Source organism: Gorilla gorilla, chromosome 3 (assembly GCF_029281585.2).
Source record: "Gorilla gorilla gorilla isolate KB3781 chromosome 3, NHGRI_mGorGor1-v2.1_pri, whole genome shotgun sequence".
NCBI classification, from domain to species: Eukaryota; Metazoa; Chordata; class Mammalia; order Primates; family Hominidae; genus Gorilla; species Gorilla gorilla.
In genome coordinates, this window is record NC_073227.2 from 150128021 (window position 1) to 150135360 (window position 7340).

At 43.3% G+C, this 7340-nt stretch overlaps 1 pseudogene; it reads left to right on the plus strand.

Moving 5' to 3' along the window:
- Window positions 1–2501: 2501 nt before the first annotated feature.
- LOC101151283 (elongation factor 1-gamma-like) lies at window positions 2502–6888 on the plus strand (annotated as a pseudogene).
- Window positions 6889–7340: the final 452 nt, after the last annotated feature.

A 7340-nucleotide genomic window follows, 5' to 3' on the forward strand; every position in this document is an offset into this window, starting at 1 on the left:
ATGGCAAATCTGGCAATGCTGCTGGCACTATGCATGAAATAGTTGGTTTACAGGATGTTTTCTACTCTAAAACAAAATATTCTTGCAGTGTTTCATGTTCAAGAGTGTATTCATCAAATTCCAAAGAGTTTTGGCCTGACTTCAGATAACAGGTAAGCCGCCATCAAAGAAAGCAAGAGTTCCTCAGAAACAGACTTAGCTGATAAACTGGAAGCATATGCTCAGGATCATGCCACTTTGCAGAATCAAGAGAAGACTAAAGCAGCAGCAGTCTCCATGGAAGTTTCAGCTGAGATAACAACATCATTAGCAGTAGTTTTCTGCAGCTTATTACTGGCTTTAAGCGTGCACTCATAGGATGTGCTCAGAAAGTGTGATGGTATATATTCCTGTGAAGACTGAAGTCAACCTACCATAGTCTTCTGGACTTCTGGAAATAGGAAATTTGCAAATTGCAATGCCCTATTAAGATATGAATTTTTGAAAATTAACTGCAGTTCAGTTTTCTGATGCAATATATGTGCTCCTTTCATCACACTGGTTTATGAACTGACAGTGAGGAACAACTTGTCCACCCTAAAAGTATTCAACATGAGTATACAAGTTAGAAAGCTTTCCTAGTGGAATAACTTAATGTGTAAAGGAATATCAGAGGCTGGGTAATTTATAAGGAAAAGAAGTTTATTTGGCTCATGGTTCTGCAGGCTGTATAAGCATGGCACCAGCATCTGCTTAGTTTCTGGTGAGGCCTCAGTAAGCTTTTACTCATGGCAGAAGATGAACAGGGGGCAGTCGTGTCACATGGTGAGAGAGGGAGCAAGAGCAACAGGGAGGAGGTGCCAGACTCTTTAAGAGTTAAATCTCCTGGTAACTAAAAGAATAAAATCTCACTACAGAGAACTAATTACCACAAGGGGTCACCAAGCCATTCATGAGGGATCCACCCTCTTGATTCAAATACCTCCCACCAGGCCCCACCTCCAATATTGGGGATCACATTTCAACATGTGATTTGGAGGGGAAAAATATCCAAAGTGTATAAGGTACCAAATGCTTCTGACTAATATTTCAAAAAGTTTTCCAAAAGTGTATAGGACTTTGATCTTTGAATGAGAGTAGAAGTGGCTGACAAGATGCAATATGTCAAACATGAGAAGCAATGGTAAAAACTATAATGGGAGAAAGATTTACACTCATGCAAAATATAAAACAAAGATAACAGTGGAACCACATGGGAGGCCCATTAACTCATCATTTTTGTTGATTTGAGGTATAAGTCACAGATTCAACATATCTATTATTAAGAAGAAAAAGGCTAGATATTTTTATACATTTATTTTGTAAGATATAAGGAGTAGACCAGAGTGAGGAATGGTTCAAACAATAAAGGATATTGGAAAATATAGACTCATTAAATCTATAGTATGTGTTGCACTATTAGAAAGGTGCTGGCTGATGGACTTCTAATGATTGAGATCAATAATCTGATCGGTATTGTTATTATGCACTTTGCCCTTATATTTTCTCTCTTGGCTTCTATGATATTAACAAAATTGAAATTACTCCACCCAGAAGTTATACAAAACTTCCTTTTGAGTGTTTTGAAAACTTTAGAGAAACAGAGTCCATTACTTAACCAGTAAAACTGTTTTTAAAAATAAGTTATAAATCAGAGATAGCATACAGATATGATAATAAAAGAGGTAGATTTTATGAAGCCACATTTAGTATGCATGGCTACAGCAACTTGAATTATTCATTGTCTCTTAAGGATATATTTTGATGGATGGAAAGGCAATATTGATCAGTGGGTAGAAGGTGAGGCCCTGACCTCTATCCTGTAAGGTGGTATCAATTAACTAGGTATCAACTGCAGCCTTGAGTAAAGTACACAGAGATTCCTCAAAACAGAAAAAAAAAAAAAAATCTAATCCCAGCAATGCAAAGGATATGAGATAAAAGTTACATTATATCTAAGGAGTCACTAGGAGAGAATATAATAAAGGCACATCTGATCAGGAAAGCAGTGGCTCTGTCAATTTCTACATTTAAAAAGGCCCATCCACTGGCTCATAAAAAGCTTCAGAGGGGAACTTTACACAATACAAATTTATTACCAACCCAACTGTACGGTGGCCTAACATTCAACAGAGTGGATATATCAGTTCTAGATTTGTCAGGTGGCTGAGGAAACTATTTTAGTCAACATAGTGGAAGTACCATTGTATAAAGACAGGCCATTTTTTCTATATTTGAAGTTTTCAAAGAAGTTTAAGTGCTTTATCACTTAGCATTTATGTATTTTGTTAATGAGAACCAAAAATTTAACTCTTTGGTTAAATTATTAGTAATTGTGGCACCCTAAGGGTTAAAAGAAAATTAAAAATGGGCTTAGCTGGCAGGAACAGAAACAGGGATAGAGGACAGCGAATGTTCTGAGAAACTGGGCCAACTGTAAATGGCTCACTTGCAACCAAACATTAAACCCAAGTGCTCAGCTCATGGCCCACCTGTGCCGGGTCCGTCCTGCAGACCCTGGTGGAGAGAAGGATGAAAGGAGTACTCAGACACAGGTATGCAGTGTAACAGCAGCTAGGGGGCTGCTGGCACTAGTGGCTGAAGAAAAGAGCAGCCTCGAACAGCTGGAGCTGCTTATTCAATACACACATAATGCTGAAAGCCTGGAGCAAACACAATCTGTGGGTAATTAACACTATTGTTGCCCCTTTCAGAGAGCAGTCACACACGTGGATGATCAAAGGTCGTTTCCTGGACAACAAAAGTAAACAAGCCTATTTAAGATAAATCCCCCTACACTCCCTTGTACCTATTCCTCACCCTCTGCCTCAGGGTAGGAGAACAGCTGCCTTCAGCTTATTCTCCCCCAAAGCTATGCAGAGTCTTCCAACCTTTCAGAAGGCCTGCTCCTTTCCCTATAGCTTCTCCCACCACTCTGACTGATCCCCCACACACCTGCACCCAAGCATCCTGTTTCAAGCATTTAGCCCAAGCAGCATGACCCTTTAAAAACTCCTCTAGTCTCCACTTCATCGCAGACCTTCCCTCTGCTGTTTTGCCCATTGCTCTCTTGCAATATATCTCCCCTTTCTCTAATATATCTGCCTTTCTAAACTTATGACTGTCTTGGTAAATTCTTTTACCACCCATGCTGGCCTCAGGCAGTCATTGACCATGACATTTTGGTGACCTGTACAGGGAACCTCTCTCTCTACAGGAGACTCTCTCCCCTCTTCCTTTCTGTCTTCCCACTCAGGATCCTCTGTGGACAGCACCCAAGATGGAAACAACTGACAGTCTATGGCCAGGGCTATACTCTGGTGAAACTGAAAGGTGTCTGCATGGAAATGTCTGACTACCACCATCCACTCAGGTGAGGGACCTAAGTTCATTTTCTTTTTTCAGACTTCCAGCAGCCGACCTCTAGTAGTGCTCTGGTAACTAGTGGTATCTGTCCAGGGCAGCTCCCTGGTGTTGCCTGAAGGCCAAAGGGCAAACATCTGGCTGCCTTCCAGAAGGGAAAAAGGTTGTTTCCTATCCTTTCTGGTCAGAGGTCTCCAATCCCTGCATGTTGCAGAATTAGCAGCAGCGGCTCCTCTAGGGCAAATCCACACACATTTTGGGTGACATAAACTCTCTCTTCTTCTTACTCTAATTCTCACATAAAGGCAGCCAGACCTCCAGCTCCGAATATTCCCAAATCAGGTGATCGCCAGTGGCCTCAGAGTGATGAATGTCCCCATTCCCATCCCTTCTCCTGGGGCTGGTTCCAGGCTGAGTTCTCCCTTCACCTTCATACCTCCTGCCTGGACAGGCCATCTAGTGTAAGGTCCCAGCGGTATTGTCCCCAGTGCTGGGAGGTCTTTCCAAATAGGTGCAATACCCCTCTAGGAAGGACATCTCAGAAGTACCTCAGTGGACTTGAATGGTATCCTTTCCCCTGTCAGGATGCCTTGAGAGAAAGTATGCTTCATGTCCCCAGCAGATATCAGCCTCCAGTGGCTCATAATTTTCCAGTCCCAGCATGGGGCAAACTTTGTGTATTCCTTCCAACTCACCTCTGTGTTGCATCCTAAAACATTGGGACAAATTTCACCCTCAGACTCTCAAGAAGAATTGCCTAATTTTCTTGTGTAGTGTGGTTTGGCCTGTTGATAAACTCTCAGATCAATTAGCCTAGACTCTGAATGGGACTTTGGATTTTAATACTTTTTGCAACTCAATCTGTGTTGTCAAAATTCCTCCAAATGGCCTGAGGTTCCTTTTATCCAGGCTTTTATGTCCCTGGGGTTGGGACCCAGACCTTCAAGGAAACTGTTGAATGTGCCTAGCAAAGTTCTTACCTCTCCTGACTCCACACATTTTAGATGAACCCTCTTTCATGCTCCCATGGTCAAGATCCTCCCCACCTTCCTCCTCTTCCTCCTCCCCAACAGTGTATCTACTCCTATGCCTTTCCCTCCTTCCACTCCACCTTCTACCTCCTTCTCTCTGCCTCTCCCCTACCTGGAACATTTTTCTCCCCTCACATACTGGATTGGGAGCCATTTATTATCCCACTTCAGCCCCAGGAAAAGTTTTGCCACTCTGAGAAGTGGCAAACCACTTCTAAAAACAATCAGAGTCCATGTTCCTTTCCCATTTTGGACTTCTATCAGATACAAGGTAAACTTGGCTCCTTTAGGACCAAGGCCAGGACTCTTCTCACTTCATAAAAGAATTCAGAGTACGTTTTGTTTCCTCTGATCTCATTTGTCTGGACGTTTATATTGTCTTTACCAACTGTTGTACTCATGAGGAAAGGTCCCACATTTTGTCTCTAGCTCAATGGTGGAAAGATGAAGTTCATGACCAGAGCCCTTAGTATTCTGGCCTGGGGAGAACAGCAGTTCCTGATGTTGATTCTAGATGGACCTACCAAGAGGGAAACACTGGCAGGGAATGCCATAATCATATAATTACTTGTTTAACTGAAGGCATGAAAAAGGCTGCCATAAAACTGGTCAACTAAGCTGAACTAAGAGAGGTAACACAGAGGTCAAATGAAAACCTAGCTCTATTTCATTCCAAGCTGGCTGGAGCCAAGAGAAAATATACTAATGTGGACCCCAAAAGCCCAGAAAGCCTAGCTATTTTGAGTGTTTTTGTTTGTTTGTTTGTTTTATCAGCCAGGCGTCTCCAAATATTAGACACAAACTCCAGAAACTAGACCAAAGACCACAAACACCATTTCCCATCTTGCTGGACGTGGTTCTTCAAGGTCTTTAATAATGGGAGGAAATATCACAGTCTGAATGGGATAGAAAAGATCGAGAAAGAGATGAGTGGCGGCTCACTACCTGGCTGCTGCCATTGCAAACTCTCTGCCCGTATTAAGGGCCCCCGGCCAGCCATCAGCGTGGAGCCTTATGGGCACAAAAGAGTTCACTATCTGCTATTGCTGTAATCAGCCAGGGCATATCAGCCAGAACTGCCAAAAGCCTCCTCAACCATCTCTTATTTACTGCAAATAAGTGGGGCATTGGAAATGGATTTCCTCTCTCTTCCTCATGTAGAAGGGTCATCCCACAACCAGCAACCCAGTTTGGGAGCGCAGCAATGGCAAATGCCCCTAACTCTGTTCCTCAACTGTGAGGAAGCTGATGGAACTGAGAAAGCAGAAAGAGATGACTGATGGGGCTCAGAGGCCGTCCAGGCCCCTGTGTTTATTCGCAATAGCAGCCCCAAATTTATTCGCAAATTTCTTGCCAGCAAGGTTCCAGCGCTTGAGAGTGACGATGGATTTTGTGTGTTTGAAAGCAATGCCATTGCTACTATGTGAGCAATGAGGAACGGTGGGGAAGGACTCCATAGGCAGCAGCCCAGGTGGTGCAGTGGGTGAGCTCTCTTGATAGAAATGCAGTGTCCCCAGCCAGTATCTCAGTGTTTCCCACCTTGGGCATCATGCACCACAACAAACAGGCTACTGAGAATGCAAAGGCAGAGGTGAGGCGAATTTTGGGGCTGCTGGATGCTCACTTGAAGACGAGGACTCTTCGTCTGGCTGACATAGTAGTTTTCTGCACCCTGTTGTGGCTCTATAAGCAGGTTCTGGAGCCTTCTTCCTGCCAGGCCTTTCCCAATACCAACTGCTGGTTCCTCACCTGCATTAACCAGCCCCAATTCCGGGCTGTCTTAGGGAAGGTGAAACTGTCTGTGAACATGACCCAGTTTGATGCTAAAAAGCTTGCAGAAAGCCAGCCTGAAAAAGACACCCCATGGAAAGGCACGGGAAAATAAGCAGTAGCCTCAGGCTGAGCGGAAGGAGGAGAAAAAGGCAGCTGCCCCTGCTCCTGAGGAGGAGATGGACGAATGTGAGCAGGTGCTGGCTGCTGAGCTCAAGGTCAAAGACCTCTTCACTCACTTGCTCAAGAGTACCTTTGTGTTGGATGAATTTAAGCGCAAGTACTCCAATGAGGACACGCTCTCTGTGGTGCTGCCCTATTTCTGGGAGCACTTTGATAAGGATGGCTGGTCCCTGTGGTACTCACAATATCGCTTTCCTAAAGAACTCACTCAGACCTTTATGACTTGCAATCTCATCACTGGAATGTTCAAGCGACTGGACAAGCTGAGGAAGATGCCTTTGCCAGTGTCATCCTCTTTGGAACCAACAACAGTAGCTCTATTTCTGGAGTCTGAGGCTTCTGAGGTCAGGAGCTTGCCTTTCTGCTGAGTCCAGATTGGCAGATGGACTACCAGTCATACACATGGCAAAAACCGGCTCCTGGCAGCGACGAGCCCCAGACCCTGATTGGAGCGTAGTTTTCCTGGGAGGAGGGTTTCCAGAATATGGGCAAAGCCTTCAATCAGGGCGAGATCGTCAAGTAAGTATCTCTTGCCATCTTCTACCTGCCTGCATCTGCCTTTCAGGGTGATGGGAGTCATTAAAGGAAAATGAACACTGAAAAACTAAACTAAACTAAATAATAAAATAAAATAGGGATGGTCAACAAGAGTCTATTTATGGGATCTCATGCTCCATGTTGAAGATTTGAGGAAATATCATATTGTCCTAAGTTGAATTTCTTTTTCTTACTAAAATATACACCCCTTCCCCAGGAATGAAATTCTCTTGTTTTTCTGATGTTTTCCACAGTCTCTGAAATAGTGTTTGGTATAACCAGATCCCAAAACAGGTGTTCTGAATTGCCAGGAAAATCAAATTAAAAGTTGTTTAAAGGTAAATTGATTTCACATTTCAAAACATTTCAGCTCTACTTTAAGTATGTCAAATGTGTTAGAAAACTAATCTGCAAGGGAAATTTTTTTATTTTCTTAAA